Source organism: Hemiscyllium ocellatum, chromosome 15 (genome assembly GCF_020745735.1).
Source record: "Hemiscyllium ocellatum isolate sHemOce1 chromosome 15, sHemOce1.pat.X.cur, whole genome shotgun sequence".
NCBI lineage: Eukaryota > Metazoa > Chordata > Chondrichthyes > Orectolobiformes > Hemiscylliidae > Hemiscyllium > Hemiscyllium ocellatum.
Genome location: NC_083415.1, coordinates 16,342,155 through 16,360,021, shown reverse-complemented (window position 1 = coordinate 16,360,021; position 17,867 = coordinate 16,342,155).

Genomic DNA, 17,867 nt, shown 5'->3' with positions numbered 1-17,867 from the left:
ACCTACACTGCCTTCCTGCTCTTTCTTTATCTTTTGGTCACCCGTTTCCTTTCTCCCTCACAATCCTAATCTACGGTGCGACCAATTCACTAAACGTGCTGTCCACGACCTCCTCAGCATCACGGATGCTCCAACATGAGTCCATCCGCAGCTCCAGAGCCATCATGTGATCTAACAAGACCTGTAGCTGGACACACTTCTTGAATGTGAAGGTGTCAGGGACATCAGCCACATCCCTGAGCTCCCACATTGAGCAAGAGGAGGATAACACACATGTGAGGTCTCCTGCCATTTTTAAGCTTAAGCTTCACTTAGATAAATGAAAAAGGAAAGAAAGGTTTTTAACAGTCACATGATTTAAAAAAAAGAAAAAAGTTTACCTATCACACATTACAGAGTCCATTGTTTTTTGGTCAGAGGAGGAGGGCGGGTGGGAGACACTACACACTCCTCACTCTCACTACTGCAAATGAAGGCCACTGACACTCATAGTAAGTCCTTTTAAGAGGGAAAATTTACCTTCCTGGCAGCCTCCTAGTCTCTCTCTCTTGCTGCTCCTGAAAATGAAGTTATTAGAAGCCTAACTTTCCCTGAGGCACCAGATACGAAAACCTTTCAAGAATTGACTGATTTAGTTAAGGAATATTATGACCCCAAACCTCCTTTTATTCATTATTGGCTTTACTTGGCAATTCAAGAACCAGAAAAATTCTTATCAGCATTTTTTACAAGATTAGGATGACTGGCAGAGGCATATGAGTTTGGGTTACCCATTATGAGATGCTGACAAACCCCTTGGTAGGTGGGATTAATGATGTAACCATGTAAAAGCACCTACTAGTTAAAGCCCAACTGGACTTCAACCAGCTTTATCACTGGAAAATGCAACTAGCAGGCTTTTCTGATGGAAGAGAACACCCTCACCAGTCTGACTGAGCTGGGGGTCACCGCTTGAGTGACGGCAATTGTATAGCCTCACTCAGGACATATCATGAACAGAGGGACTCTAGGTCAGCCCACAGGAAAACTCCAAAACAAAACAAAGCCTCAGCCAAATGGTTAAAATATTCTTCTGGATCTGGGCCAGCAAGCATTTCAGTTGCTGCTGGTATTCAAACTTGAGACAGCAAACGAGTAGCACTGGATCTAAATTGAGAAAGAGAACTCAAAAGCCAGTATCCACACCCTGCAAATTCCACCAATAACTAGTTTGGAACAATTAAATTGCTTAGTAACATCCAAATTCGAACCAATCAAAATAAACGTCTGGTTAAATAGTCACCCAGCTCTAATGGAGGTTGATACTGGCATGGCTATATCAGTGATTGCAGAACCAATCATAAACAAAATTAGCTCTGGACTCCAACTCTTAAGGTTATGCAAAGCCTCGGTTAGACTGAGAACCTATACTGGGGAACCTTAACAGATTAAGGGTACTACTTCGGTTTTGGTGTCTTAAGAGAAGCAGCTGGTTCAGTGACCACTGATTGTAGAAGAAGGCTCAGGCCCAAGCTTGATGGGGAGAAATTCATTGAGAAAGTTTCACATTAATTGGCTCAAAGATATTTGATTAGAAGGTGGTCATTTGAGTGAAGTCCTACTTAAATACCTGAACATTTTTCAGGAAGGTCTAGAGGCTATCAAAGGAGCCAAGGCAACCTTGCGTGTTGACCAGGAAGCAATTCCATGATCCTGCAAGGCCCTTCCAGTGCCATTTACCTTAGGGGCAAAAGTACAGGCAGAAGTCAGAAGGCTGGAAAGTGAAGGTATCATCAAATCAGTCCAGTTTGCAGAATGAGCAGCACCTTTGTACTGATTGTGAAGCCCAATGGGTTGGTTCACTGATGTGGGAATTTTAAATAAATGATTAACTGTTTTTTGCAATTGGATGAATACCACTCCCTCACCTAGAAGATTTATATGCAAAGCTTGCAGGGGGTGCTGTCCTTCACAAAGCTGGACATACTTGCCATTGTAATTAGATGAGGATTCCCTGAAGGATTTTTTAAATTCATTCATGGGATGAGGGTGTTGCTGTCTAGGCCTGAATTTATTATCTATCCCTTAGGGCAGTGAAGAGTCAACCACATTACTGTGGATCTGGAGTTACATGTAGTCCAGACCAAATAAGGATGGCTATTTCCTTCCATGAAGGATGTTAGTGAACTAGATGGGTTTTTGTCTCAAAAATTGACAACGGTTTCATGGTTATCATTAGACTCTTAATTTTAGATATTTTATCGAATTCAAATTTCACCATCTGCTGTAGTGGCATTCAAACCTGGGTCCCCAAAACCTAACATGGATTAACAGTCCAGCAATATCATGAGTCAATCACTCTGAGGGAGCTGGATCAGTGTCAAGGACACTTCAATTGTAAATAAAGGGGGGGGGCTTGCTGATGGGATGTCGACCTCTGTTGAATTATTTCAAAACCTGGATTTTTATGACATCCTGTATCCACCCCAATCCTTTGCTTCAGTTGTTGTCAGTGCTAAGGACATTTTCCTTGATAAGCTAAAGGCATAAACAAGCTTTCCAACATCAGATTTGCACTTCTGGTACATCCAGACAGCCATGAGGGCCATCACTGACAGAACAGAATGAGGTGAATGAAACTGTCCAATTTTGACATTCTAACAATGATAAAATTTTTTAAATACTTCAATTGTCTATAAAGAACTTTAGGACATTTTGAGAATGGATCCTATAAAGCCAAGTTTTTAATTCTTTTCTTTCTTTCACTCATCAATGATCTTGACCTCAAGCATAGATTTTATCAAATGAACAGTAAATTAATGAATAAAAATGATTTCAAAGTGCCTTAATAGATAGCCTGGTCCTTATATTTAATGCTCTTAATAATAATTGCATTTCTTACTCAAATTTTTCAGGAGGCTGGGCTTAATATTTCATGCCTTATATTTTTATATTCAGCTGGCTATACAATCTGATCATCAGATGGTATGAACCATCCTTAAGAAGATATCTGAGTGATAAGGTATGATACAGCAATATATATGATCAGAGGTATCTCCAAAATCTCCGTCCATCATTATTATTTGCTCATAATAAGTAATACAAATTTGAAGGTTTTATTACCAATGATTGTTTTGGTGAACCACTTGCTTCGTATTTCAATGTTACTTGCCATAAATTAAAGATAGTTGAACACATTAAAAAGAAAGGAATACAAAAGCATGCTGATGGGGCTAGGTGAAATAGAATAGGGAGGAAGCTCACGTGGTGCATAAAAAATGGTTGGGTTGAATGGCTTACTTCTGTATGGAAATACTGTGGTAAAATACCAAAAAACTACCAGGTGGATGTTGTACAGCTGTCTGGCCCTCAGGCCCAAGGAATCTTTTCCACGCTGCTGCTACTTGATCAGCAGTAGGTCCACACTTGGTCCCTTCACATGACATTCCTGATGAAGAGCTCTGGCCCGAAATGTCGATTTTCCTGCTCCTCTGATGATGCCTGACCTGCTGTGCTTTTCCAGCAACATACTCTCAACCTTGATCTCCAGCATCTGCAGACCTCAGTGTCTCCCTTCACATGGCAGTCATCCCTATCCTGGAAATCTCCCTGCAGGTTCAGAGTGGCCACTTCTTTAGTCAAACTGTGATCCATACAGAATCCCTATGGCAGCAGCAGTAAACACACTAAAAGATTGTGCTGACCCTCACAACCAAATCACTTCCTCTTGTCACTGTTGGCCAGCCTGATCCTGGCAACCCTCACAATGTCACCTTAATCTTGGGCCTCTTTCATCTGGCTCATCCAGACCTTGTGCAGTTCCAAAATGCCTGGTGGTACTACGAGAACTAAAAAGCTGCTCCTCCAACCATTCATCAGCAACCCCTGTTGGGGAAGGATGTAAAGTGTGGAAGCCCCTTTCTGTAGGCAGTTAAAATCCATCTTCAGTTTGCTCTTTGCTGTAAATTTTGTTTCAATAATTGCATGTAACTTCTTACAATAAGTCTAGTAATTCCATGGAGGAAAAGCATAGGAGGGCGATCTTGTTCAATGCTACAAAAGGAAAGATTTCAAGTCAAGTTTTGATATTTGATTGATAAATGAAGGAGGATTTAATTTTATTATGCAAAAGTCAATATTATTTAAAATGATATTACGTCTTGCTGAATTGTTTCATTCCAGGATCAATGAGCATTATGCAAATAAATGTACCATGCAACTTTCAATAATGCAACTTCACCAAAAGGTTTTGAAGTGGTTTTGTTTTAACATCACTGTCCCTTAGAAATCTTACACTTTTATATTTGTTTCTGAGTATTGTATCAAATTCAGGTAGGCAACTTATTCTCTTTTGGATCAAACCTTTATAGTTTTTCTAATAAATAGTTGCTTTTGTATTTCCTTTATTCAGAAAATATTCTGCTACTTAAAAACCTAAGCACCAATAATCAAACTGAACAATAGAGACTTCTGAAGAGCTTCACAAGAATTGGGAGCAGTATAACTAGAATAATTCATGTTTCTGTATCAAAGATTCCAAGCTGTAGACAACCGAAGTGGAACTGGGACCCTGCCCAGAAAAAAAACAGGAAAGAATTCCCAAAAGGTAAAACTGATCAGGCAGTGATATAATAAGACTTGAAAAATTGTCCAAGGTTCTAATCAGGAAGACATGCTGAGCATCATTTTATAAACAGAAAATTGGCATTTGTTCACCAGAGACTTGCTCAAACTTTCATAAAATTTGATGCTAATAAAATGGAAATAATATATTCATTCATAACTGTAGTGTTAACAATTTGGGGGGGACATGGGAGTTGCTGGCAATGCCAGCATTTGTTACATTTCTCAAATCCCCCTTGAGAAAGTAGTGGTGGGCCATCTTCTTGCACCTCGCCAGTCCATCTACTGCAGGGGCAAACCCAAAATACAGTTAGGAAACAACCATAGAGCTGAAAACCTACACAGTGTTTGACTTGAAGGGATGTCGTGAATTTGCTACATTGTTTACCAATTTACGAGCTTTGATTCAAGTTTGGACATTTTCCCCTTATCTTCGTGGAAAATAAACTAAATAAGTTGGCATTGGGCAAAACAACAGACACAATTCCAAATTTCCACCCAAGGCTTAACAAATAATTCTCTATGGAATTCTGAAATTTATTTCTACGTTCAGAAATACATAATGCAATAAAACTTGATTTCCAGTCCTGTTAAACAGCATATTTAGCAAATGGTTCAGAATTTTCAAAAGATGTCATAGCAATTCATCACTTAACAAAAGAACGGACACCAATGTACCCAAGTGTATAAAACAATAGGGAGAATAAAGGGTGACAGCAGTATTCTACCCTTGGATTTAATGCTTGGGCAGTTTCATTGTCCTGTATATACAGGGGACATCACAACAAATTAATTTGCAGAGGAATACAAGAGGACATCAACAGATGAACATAAGAAAAGCTGATGTTGAACTGAGAATAAAACACAAATAGATAATCATTGTAAATAATTGTATCTTTATTAAATTGTCTAAGTTCACACACTTAAGTTGGGAAGAGAATTTGGTGCATTTTGACTATCATATGAATAATGCTATGTAATAAAATGTGAAATGTAAAGTTCTGTAATTGGAGAAATCATCTCTGTTTCTTTTGCAGATCTGTCTTGAATTGCAGAAAATCTTCACTGAAAAGATAAGTCCATTTCTCCAAACTGTGCCAGGTGGGAGAAACATGTTAAGTTCTCAGAATACAAGATTGTTACATACCAATCCGGTATAGCACTACTCATAATGACTTGTGTAATATCCTGAGGAAATACGCTACATACAATCCTACCATGTAATACAGTGTAGCCCAAAACAACTGGCATCTTTGTGGCAAATGTAAAGTCTTTATTAAATAAAAATAGTAATTATAAAACAATGAAATGAACATTATGTTGCAGAATAATGTTCAATCATGAAAAGGCATGTTTTCTTCAGTTAGAAATTTGATCATTACTATTGTCCTGTTGGAAAATTGGTCAATTTACTGAGGAGCTTGGTAAAATGAAAATACCTCCTGCACCTAAACACTAGGGTCTTGAAATACTAGGGCTCTACAATCATAAATCCATGAGTGTCAGAGAAGAACCTTCAAATGGAATAGGACTCAGATATACCATCCAGGTAGGTCCGGCCTTAAAGCCGGGGAGATGCAATTGTGATAGCTAGAACATAGGTAAGAATCTGACATAAAATAAATTCTGAATTTTGAAGTGTAGTGTAAAATGTCAAATTTGTCAATGATACCAAACTTGGAGGTATGGTAAACAGAGGATGATACCATGTGACCACAACAGGACATTGGTAAGTGAGCAGAATAGGCAGACAAGCACCAGATAGCAGTACAGACATAGAAGTGTTTGTAAAGAGAAAAAGTCAGAAGAGGAATTAAAAGCTTGGTACACAGTTCTAAAACGTAATCAGCAGAGGCACTGGGAAGTCTATGTGCACAGATGGATGGAAAGCCATTGTTCTTCTTAGATGCGTCTCAGGATCAAGCATAAAATGGATCCAATACATTTTGATGAACTTTAAGATGGCTGATAAGCCCAAAGCATGGCCTGCACACTCTTGTCGCTTGAGATGGTGCTTGAAGGTTCAGATAGATATGTTGTTTGATAGTCTGCTTAGGTTATAACAACATGTTGGCTTTACACCTGCATGTTCCAATGTGTTTGGAGCTTTTCAGAATGAATCTCTGTTTTGCTCAGAAACAGGGCCGAGACTCCTGTTTAAAACAAAACAAAGAACTGTGGATCCAGAGAGAATTCAGAGTTAACATGTCGAGTCCAAAAGGGTCATTGTTGAAATGTTGACTTTGCTTTCTCTCCAAAGGACTGCCAAATCTGCTGAGTTTCTCCAGCAACTTCTGTTTTTGTTTCAGAGACTCCCATGTGTTGGCTGGGATGCTTCAACTCTTCAGGAAGGCCTTGTGAATATCCCTAAAGCATTTCCTCTCACCTCCTGGTAGTTTATTACTGAAACCTATTCCAAAGGGAGCAGTTGCTTCAGGTGTCTCATGTCAGGCAAGCAAATGACAAGCCCTGGCCAGTGAAGGTAGTTTTTAAGTGATAAATGCCTCAATGCTTGATCGGATTGCTTGGGACAGGACACAGCGGCTCCACCTTTGTTTCTGCTGGAGAATCATGCAAAGCTACCCCTGACAAGCTTCTCCGTGCTTTGAGGTGCCTATTGTAGGTTGTTGAACTCTGCACATAAAGCACGGGGATAACTGGTACTCAATGAACCATTTCTTAGTCTTGGGCAGGATGCTGAGTATGTGGTATCTTGTTTTTTTTTATAAATAGTTTTACTGAGTACAGATGTAGGGAATGTATACTGAAGCCTTATAGAATCATAAACTACCCCACAGTGTGGAAGCAGGTCATTCAGCCCATCAAGTCCACATCACCGCTCCATAGAGCATCCCAGCTAGACCCACCCACCTATCCTGTAAACCTACATTTCCCAAGGCTAATCCATCCAACCTGCACATCTTTGCTCTGTAGTAGGAAACTGGAGCACCCAGAGGAAACGCACGTAGACACAGGAAAAACGTGCAAACTCCACACAGTTTGGAATCGAATCAAATTGCTGGCACTGTGAGGCAACAGTGCTAACCACTGAGCCATCATGTCACCCTGGTTATAAAGCACTAGTTTGGTTACATTATAAGTCATGATCATTACACTTTAGCAAAGATGTGAAGGGCCTCAAGAGGTTGCAGAGAAGCTTTATCTGGATGGGTCTGTGGAACAAGTAATTATGCTGCAAAGGAAAACCTGGAGTTGCTCTCCTGAACTCAGAGGAAATGTGATAGAAATGTACAATATTTATGATAACTTGATTAAGATAGACAAGGAAATATTGTTCCCATTAGCTGACAATACAAAGACCAGTGAACACACATTTATGGTTTTGAACAAGATGTGTGTGTGTGTGTGTGTGTGTGTGTGTGTGTTGGGGGGAGGGGGTGCGGTGCAAGAGATGTGAGGATGAATTTTTTTTAATGTAACAAGTGGTAATGAGCTCGAACTCTCTGTCTTAGAAGAATTTGGAAGCAGAGATGATCAATAATTTCAAAAAGGAAATTGAATGGAGGGAAATTTACAAGGTTATGGGGATAGTATGGGAAAATGGGACTGAGCAGATTGCTTTGCCAAGTGCTGGCATGGACTTGATATGCAGAGTGGGCTCCTTCTGTGCTGTAATGATTCTATGTAAAGTTAAAGTTAACAGAGCAGTGGAACCTGAGGAGTTATAGCTTTTGTTTACGTATCTTACAATTAAGAGCAAGTATTTTGATTATTACATACGTAAGTCAAATATTTAACTAATTAATCTGATTTCAAGGCTTAAAATTGTCATATGGAATGGAAGATTTATAAACATTGAAGGATTCAGAACATCATTCTATTAAAATCTAGTATACAAAAATAAGTAATAATTCAAGAAATAATAAAACAAGCAAGTTAACAAATGACTAATAAATCACAAACTAATCTGAAATTAAGGCAAGCCCTGATGTGGGATGGTATTTGATCATGGAAGGATGATCTGTGGTCCGGTTTGTAGAAGTCTTATGGTCCCTTTCAGTGTTGATGCACATAGTCAATCTGAGCTGCTGTACTCTATCAGTATATCTGGACATAGGGTCGGTCTAGCTCAGTTGGCTGGACAGTTGGTTTGCGAAGCAGTGTTATGCCAAAAGTATGGGTTTAATTTCCATCACTTGCGGAGGTTAACATGAAGGACTCTCCTTCTCAACCTCTCTCCTCACTTGACATATGGTGGTCCTCAGGATAAACCACCACCAGTCACCTCACTTTAATGAGAGAGCAGCTCTGTGGTCTGGTAAGACTATGGCAGCTGTCACACACACATATCTGGATATAAATACAATAAAGTAATCTTGACTCTTTATTCTCGCTGTTGTTTATATGTTACTACAGTCTAATGCTGAATGTTAGTTGTCTCTCTGTCTCCATTTTGACTGTCCTCTCTGAATGTTCTATGCTTCTGTCATGATTGTGAAATCAGTTACACCATTGACTAATTAACATGAACCCCTTACACGACAAACCCATCAACAATGGGCAGCACGGTGGCAGAGTGGTTAGCACTGCTGCCTCACAGTGCCAGAGACCCGGGTTCGGGTGGGTGCCTGTATGGAGTTTGCACATTCTCCCTGTGCCTGCATGGGTTTCCTCCGGGTGCACCGGTTTCCTCCCACAGTCCAAAAATGTGCAGGCCAGGTGAATTGGCCAAGGAAAATTGCCCGTAGTGTTAGGTGAGGGGGTAAATGTAGAAGAATGGGTCTGGGTAGGGTTGGTGTGGACTTGTTGGCCCCAAAGGGCCTGTTTCCACACTGTAAGTAATCTAAAACATAATTGTACTGTATATAGAAATAAATGAGTACTAATAACTAAATATAAAACAATTGGAAGTACAAACTCTCTATCCAGAATGCAATCTTCCAAAGTATATGGATAATGCCCCAGACTGCTGTAAATGTCTCTGGATAGAGACACCATGGCTCAATAAATCAGTTAGAATCTTTATTGGAGATACTCTAACACATTGAGAAGTGGTTTAACAAAGGGGGCCTACAGTTAGTAATTTGAGTCAATTTCTCTAAAACAAAGTCACACCTCAAAGATAAACTCAGGCGCAGAGAGGAGAGATTATGATACTTCGTGAGCAAGAAAATGAAGACAAAGAAACATAGAGAAGGAAATCCCAGAGTCAATGGTCTGCTCCAATAAATACAATATATTTATTGCCTGTGCAAATTGCCAGAATGCTAACTATACCAACATTTCTGCTGCAGGTTAGGTAGCTTGACCATACTAAATTATTCCTAGTGTCCAGGGATGTACAGGCTAGGTTGATTAGCCATGGGAAATTCAGGGATACAGGGAAGTGTGATGTATGGGAGGGAAACGCTCATCAGAGGGTGGATGTGGACTCAATGGGCTAAGTGACCTGCTTCCATACTGTAGGGATTCTATCATTCTATGGACCAGGTAACACAAGAGGCGGAGGGTCTGGGAGGTACGGGGGTTTTGGAGAAGGGGAAGAACAAAATGAATCTGATCAGTAAGGATTGTGTTTTTGGAAAGAAAGATTGAGTCCTCCAATAGTCTCACCCAGAAGCAAAGGTGTGTTTTGTCTACCCAGTGTGAAAGTAAACAACATTTCAGAACAAGTGGAGAGAAATTTGGAAAGATCTGGGTTAGATTCATTCATGATCCATATTGGGACCAATGAGATAAGTGCAACAGAAGATGTGAACACACAGATGGCCCAAAGATCATAAAGTAAGGATTCTTTATCCCACTGGATACAGGTCAGCACAAACATGAAGGGGAATTAAAGTTAAATAAGAAATTATTTACTGTACTTACAAAGGATAAGTCCTATTGGCTCGCATTGGGTTGAAGAATCCAATATCCACCTGCTCCTTTTTTCCCATAAACTTGCTTTTGCCAAAGATTCCCAGGGTCTGTTCGAGTGCACTCCTTCACTGTCGCCAACTGCTGCTGGAGATTCCATTATATTAGGGAAGAAAAGAGTATTGGAAGTTATGAATAAAAGTAACTCAAATGTATTATTGGGATTCCCACCAATTGATGTGTTAATTGACAAAGAGCTATCAAACTTAGGAAGGGGAATGTTTGCTGTGGTAAGGAGAAGTTTTATTTCAGAGGATGATGGCAGCAAAATAACATGGGAAGGAGCAGCACCAGTGGTATAGGTTCCACCTGAACTGAAGTTGGAGCTGTATCTTTACGGAAAGGATAGGAAGGCCTGCTAAAAGCAATTTAATCTGTTAAAATGAAGGAAAGGAAGTAAGTTAAATCTGTTAATAAAAACGGAGAATGAGAATTAAATCAGGTAATAAAGATGAGCTGTGATCAAATAACTAGTCATAAAACAGAAGTATAAAGGAATGTTAAAAATAAAATGAAAGGAACAACTAGCAAAGATGAATTAATCTGCCTGTTTATCAGTGTACACAAAGTCTGAACCAAATAGGGTAACTGAAGGCAGAGGTCCGTGAAGTGGAACCTGATATGATGAGGGTAGCAGAAACTTGGCTGCACAAAGAACTGGATTGCCAACTAAAAGTTCCACATTAAACATAATCAGAAAGGATAAGTAAAACAAAGGGGGCAGAAGAGCTGTACTAATTAGATATAAAATAATGGGTTCAGTAAAGGATCATAAATGAACAGAAGGTTAGAAACAAAATCCACGTGGATTAAAATGAGAAATAAAAAGGATCAATCATACCTTCAGACCACCGACTAATGGAAATGAGGTGGTGATAGAACCATGTCAACAAATATGTGAAATCAGATCATTGATAATCCAATCAGACATGGAGAGATATAAACTGTGGCCTGGATGGGTGGTTTCCATGTGAAAGTGAGTACTGTAGACGCTGGAGATTAGAGCCAAGAGTGTGATGCTGGAAAAGCACAGTAGGTCAGGCAGCATCCAAAGAGCAGGAAAATCGACATTTCGGGCAAAAGCCCTTCATCAGGTGGTTTCTATGTATAATGGATATAATTGAGAGGCATCAGATATGTATATAAAATAAATCATTGAAAAAGGAATAGTATCAGGCAAGCAGCTAACATGGTTCCTAAGTAATTGAACAAATCCACAAAGTATAGATCAAATGACCTAATGGTAGTGGTCAGAATTTCAGATCCAATGCTGATAAAAGGCATCTATTAAAACAGTTTGTAGCTATACAACATTAAAGTTATTTTCTATTAACAAAGTGGCATTTTGCACTTAATTATGTGGTCAGATTAAATAAATTTGGATGAACTGAATCCAAATAAGTTGTCAGTAGTCTAATAGGAGATGTGGATTTGGGGAATCACAGTTTGATGATCTTTTCTTAGTCCACACTATTCTGTTCTCATGTTTTACACTGAAGAGCACTCAAAGGTTTATCAACATTTTAATGTGTTTCTAACTTCTTTACTGTTTCAGTGACAAAGAAAATTGACAAATATGTTGGGATTGACTACTCTTTAACCAGTCTTCCAGAAGTGGCAAAAGATTCTCTAATTTTGCCTCTCAAGGTATGACAGAACACTACACAATACATATAGATCAAACAAGATTTTCTAATTAAAAAAAATTAGCTGCTTCCCAAAGAAGATTTGCATAAAAAAGCTGTTTGGATGAAATTATTAAAATATAAATGATGTTCATTTAAGATCTGGTATTGTGTATTTAGAAAATATTTTCGGCTTAAAGTATATTGACGTCTCCTGGCATTATCTGTGTTGAGTCAGAAAATATGCTATTTAGAAGCACTATAATGTCTGATGTATAGCTTGTGATACAACACAGGAGCCGATTTCTGTGTGATACTTCATCGAAGTAAATGTGGCTGGTCCTGAAATTATCCATCTCATTATTTCCTATTCTTCATTCTTTCTGTGTTGCTTTCTACATCTTTCTACTGAGCCTTTGTGAGACAACAGACTGTAGAATCCCAAACCAAGGCTCGAACACAAACTGTGCTGATACCCAATGCAACATTGAAGCAAAGCCACTACTGTGGAGATGCTTTCCAACTGATGTCTGCTCAGGCTGTGATATTGCTTAAAAAACAGCACTGGATTTTCTTGCTGTTCTGGTCAACTTTAGATTTTGAAATAATGTTGGGGAATAAAAAGCAGATTGACTGCTTCTTTATGGCATTGGTATGTATTATTGCTCCAGGACGCCTGGTGAACTTGACTTGATAACAATGCTTGTTGCGTGTTATAAAGTCATTCATTGCATGAAGTGCTTCAAGATGTTTCAGTATGATATAGCACAAGCAAGTATTTGTTTTTGTTTTAAGTTCTTCATAGTAGCCTTTTAGTTTTGAGTGTATGTGTGTCTGTGTGTGTGTGTTGTGTACATATTGAAAAGTAAATTGTCATGCTATAAAAATAAGTTTAATGTGGTTTACTGATAAAACTATTAATCATCAGAATAATACTAACCAAAATCTAATTTTAAACTAGGGAGAATTCTATAATCTTTTGCATCGTGCTGATGTCCCTTTTTCTGCTCCACCATTGGATTTTTTAGTGGACTATGACCGGATGCTTTATATTGGATTTTCTGAATATTTCTTTAACACTGCTGGTTATGTATTCAACTCAGTAGGCGATTTATCTATTAACATTACTGATGACATGGTGAGTAGAGCTTTAATCCAAACATATAATTACTGTGGACAACTTCATGTTTTAAATTGTGTCGAAGAACTTCAGCCAGATTAAGACTACAGGTTCTTACTTATCACCAGACTATATCTAGAAATCAATTCAGCAGTTACAGAGTCAGAGACTCTTTGAGATGTATAGCACAGAAACAGACCTTTCAGTGTAACTCGTCCAGTGCAACATATCCTAAATTAATCTAGTCCCATTTGGCAGCACTCCAATATTTTATAAATGAATGTCCTCACCCGTTCCACCTCTCTCACTTTGCTTCACTTGACACCTCATCAATGTCAATCTGTACCACTTATAGGTCTGAGCCATTTGCTCCAAACCCCATGCTCCCTGGCACCCCTCATACTTCCTATACCAACTGAGTGCTTACTTCCACCACTCACATTTTTTTTGGCCAACTCTAATAGTGTCTACAAGGAACTTCGCACATAGTAGGATAAAGAAAGTTCATTATTTAAAGCTTTATATTTGCAGTCTACACACAATTGAGAATAGCTTCCTCATTCATGAGCTCACTTTTTTAATGGGGTGGTATTTCTTGACAGGACAGTTGGTCAGTTGGAGAGGGTTTAATCACCTTTTACACATGATTTTCCCATAGTGAATTAACCCAACTGTGACAACACAAGGATTGATGATCTTCACTCCAGGAGAATACTTGACCACAGACCCCCCAAGTGCTAAAGGATCCATGGCCAGCAGCCCCAAAGCTGATTCCCCGGGAGTAATATCCACAAAAGTACGTCAGCTCTCCTGTGGGATTTATGAACTAATGCACTGAGAGCAGACCTGCTCTTACTTGGTCTAATCTTTATACCCTGGGCTCCAAACACCAGGAGCTTCAAAATCAAATCTGAGTGAAGGCAGCTGATCATTTATCAAGTCAACTGCCTCGAAAATGTGCAAGTGCAGACTACTACCCACCCTTTGTGGGCGGCACGGTGGCACAGTGGTTAGCACTGCTGCCTCACAGCGCCTGTAGACCCGGGTTCAATTCCCGACTCAGGCGACTGACTGTGTGGAGTTTGCACGTTCTCCCCGTGTCTGCGTGGGTTTCCTCCGGGTGCTCCGGTTTCCTCCCACAGTCACAAAGATGTGCGGGTCAGGTGAATTGGCCAAGCTAAATTGCCCGTAGTGTTAGGTAAGGGGTAAATGTAGGGGTATGGGTGGGTTGCGCTTCGGCGGGTCGGTGTAGACTTGTTGGGCCGAAGGGCCTGTTTCCACACTGTAAGTCTAATCTAATCTAATCTAATCTAATCTTAATCCTGCCCCCTGAATCCTGCCCCCTGAAATTGAAAAAAACAGGTTGGGGCAGGATTTAGAATTTTGTTATGGTGGAGATAGGATCATTCATTCTCATTCCAGAATCAATCTTTGCTTGAAACTTGTTAATTTTGCTGTGTTTTCTAACTCAACATTGATCTCCATAATTAAAATTTAGGGCATGTGTCCTGTCAAGTGTCCTTTCCTTAATGTAAATGAGATCAGTTTCAAGCAATTCCCCTGTTAAATATACCCCAAAACTCTTGAAATAATGTTTTTTTTCTTGACCTACTTTAAATCCTTTCCTTCAACCCTTTTTTAAAATCCTTCCTGAAAAATATCACTTCAAATTTGGAAATCATCTAAAACCCTAAGTACAGTAAAATGTGCGGCATACTGGCCCTGACTGGCCCATTTCAGCCAAAGTTCCAAAAAATATGTATGCTCGACTATTGATGCTTCCGCACTAATGTTCATTAAATCACAAAGAGGGCCTTCATAGCTTACCATTGATGGGTTTATAGGTGAACAGAGGTACATTAGGATTGTCTGCCATTGAAGTTAAAAAAAATTAAAATTCCAATATAAGTGCCAGTTTCTTCTGAGAGCTGATTATTGTGAAATATAAATCACAATGCTTGTCTGTTTTGTTGGAATGCTGTTGTATTTATCCAGTGAGGGTTACTAATAAATTGCATTGGATATCTGCCTAGACTTTGACTGGAGCCCAATTTCTCAAATACATTTCAGATGAAAGATGACTATCACTGAATCTGCAAATGAAGCATTTACATTTGGGTTTGGAATCAATGCATGAAAAAGTCTTAGTTATCGCCCATCATAAAAAAAATGAAACCATATTTAACTCCTCTCAGCCTTCAGTCCGTTTCCATTACAGGAAATTCATTTCCATTTCTTTGTTTATCTTTCCCCATTAGAAATGCAATTAGTTTCTTAAAGTCATTCTATCAATCTTAAAACATCCATTATGACTATTACATTGTGTATTAAAGATATAGCAACTAATAGAAAATGATAAATGAGTCCAGCTAGGATAGAAAGTCTTCCCTCGCTCATAAACCCCTTTGATATCTGGAGGGGCAGTAGCAAATTAAGTAAAAATAACTCATTAATTAATGGTAAGGATAAATTCAACTATGACTGTTTTGCCAATGAGTTGCGAAAATGTTCATTAAAATGATTCTGAACATTTAATGTAACTGATAATGGACTTTTTTTTTCCTGCAGCTCCCAGAGAATTCACATATACACTTGGATACATTGACCATTGGAACCTTGATCCCACAGGTTCAAATGAACTTTTCACATTATATTAATATTGCTTCTGTAATAACTCTATGAAAAGATAAGTGATATAATTCTACACTAGGCCTGATTGTAAAAATTATTATTGATTGTGAACATTCTTAACGATTCTGAATGGAATTCAATACAACTCTAATTAACTAGACACAAACAAGTTGCCAATTATCCATCATACAATGTTTCCAGATGGGAGTTAGAACTAAGCAGAACCAGAGATTGGATAGACTGCTGCAACATTGCAGCCACAGTTTTCAGGTATATGCTTAATAAAAGCACAGCAACCCACTGGAACCGAGGCACAGAATCATCCTTCATTACTCAGATAACCGGGACATCTTTCAGAGCTCTGTGCAGTCTTTCCATTGTCAAAACTGCTGCTTTCACTCTTTTGACCATTCAATTTGAAGTAGTGAGGTAGCTAATGTTATTCCAGCTGCTGTAGAAAATAGAGACAGGAGTCGGACATCTACCCTCATGCCTATTCAACTTTTCAAGATATATCATGGCTGATCTCTACTCCAACACCATGTACTCAGCTTAATTCCATGTCTCTGAATTCCCAAACCTAATAAGATAAAGGCCCAAATTTTCGACTAGCCAAACATTCATTATTCCTGCGGAAATCAGATTGGGATGTGGGGACCCTGCGGAATCCACAGCATAGTGTATTCTGAAGGGAATGAATTTTCACTGGGAAATTTCTCTGCATTTAACTTCAAATTTAAAGTATCCATTTAAAGGTGGAGAACTCAGAGGGATTCCTATGAAATTAATTAAAATAGCTACTTAGGCAAAGTTAGATGATGATATACATTATCTAATTCCTGACCTCATATTATCTCATGCACCTCAAGAACATTTTCCCCAGACACCTTACAGTCCCCCAGACCTTGGTCTGACACACCCTCCCACTTCAGTGACCTAATACTCTGGCTCCCACATCCGAACACAACACCCCCTTGTCTCAGTACCTGATGTCCCATCTAAAATCTGACTCTCTACCTGGGACTCCCTGACACCTTCTCCCCCCGGGGACCCAACATGCCTCTTCCAATCTACACCACAACCCATTAACTCCATCCCAATGTCATTGCCTGTGACGCAATTGCTGACTCCCTCAACCCCTACTCCCACTGCTGTCAGACCCAACTCCAGTCCCCACCCCAGCTTTTATGCAGTGTTTAACCCACTGCCACCTCTCTTCCAGGAATGCCTACCCTGAAGAAGTACTGCAAAAGCTTTAATCCAGTCCCCACCCCGTCACCTGGCACAACTTCAACACTATCTCCTTAGCCAAGCCCAACCTCCCAACCCCACCATCAGCACTACCACACCAACTCTGACCTTACTCCTTCCTCCACTCAGTCACTGCTGTTGTGGGGAAAAACACTAGTCCCTGAGTCAGAATCAGGGTTCAATGACAGAGTTTATTGCACAAGGAAATACTGGAGCTCTGGGGAGAGAAAAACACCAACAGCACAGTGGTCACAGAAACTTTTATACATCTTGTGATACAATAGGTCAATGATGAGATTACTGTTAACATGGTTTGTTTATGGCAATCATTGTAGAATCGTTGATAGTTCGATACAGTCTTTGTCAGTTCCAGCGCAGCCTTTGTTAATTTCTGCATGGTCATTGTCAGTTTCTGTGTAGACATTGTAAGTTTCAACGTCTGCACGGAAATCCATTAGTAATGGGCGCTAATCGCTCTTCCTGAGAAGGACGATTACTGCAGCCCTGGCTATGAGCATTTTGTATTGAGTCTGTATGAAGCTGTTAGCATTTCTATAACAGGTATTGGCTGGACCCAGCCACTCCAGTAGGCAATGTTTGTTACTCATATGTATTCTCTTCCCCACCCACCTTAAACTAATCAACTGGGTTGTGAGTGCATTGTGCTGGCATTTTGGTGGGCCCAGGCATGTCTGTATCTGCTCTGCTGTTTCTCTCCATATTGTGGTCCGGCAGCCATCTTGTGTGTCAACTTGGCC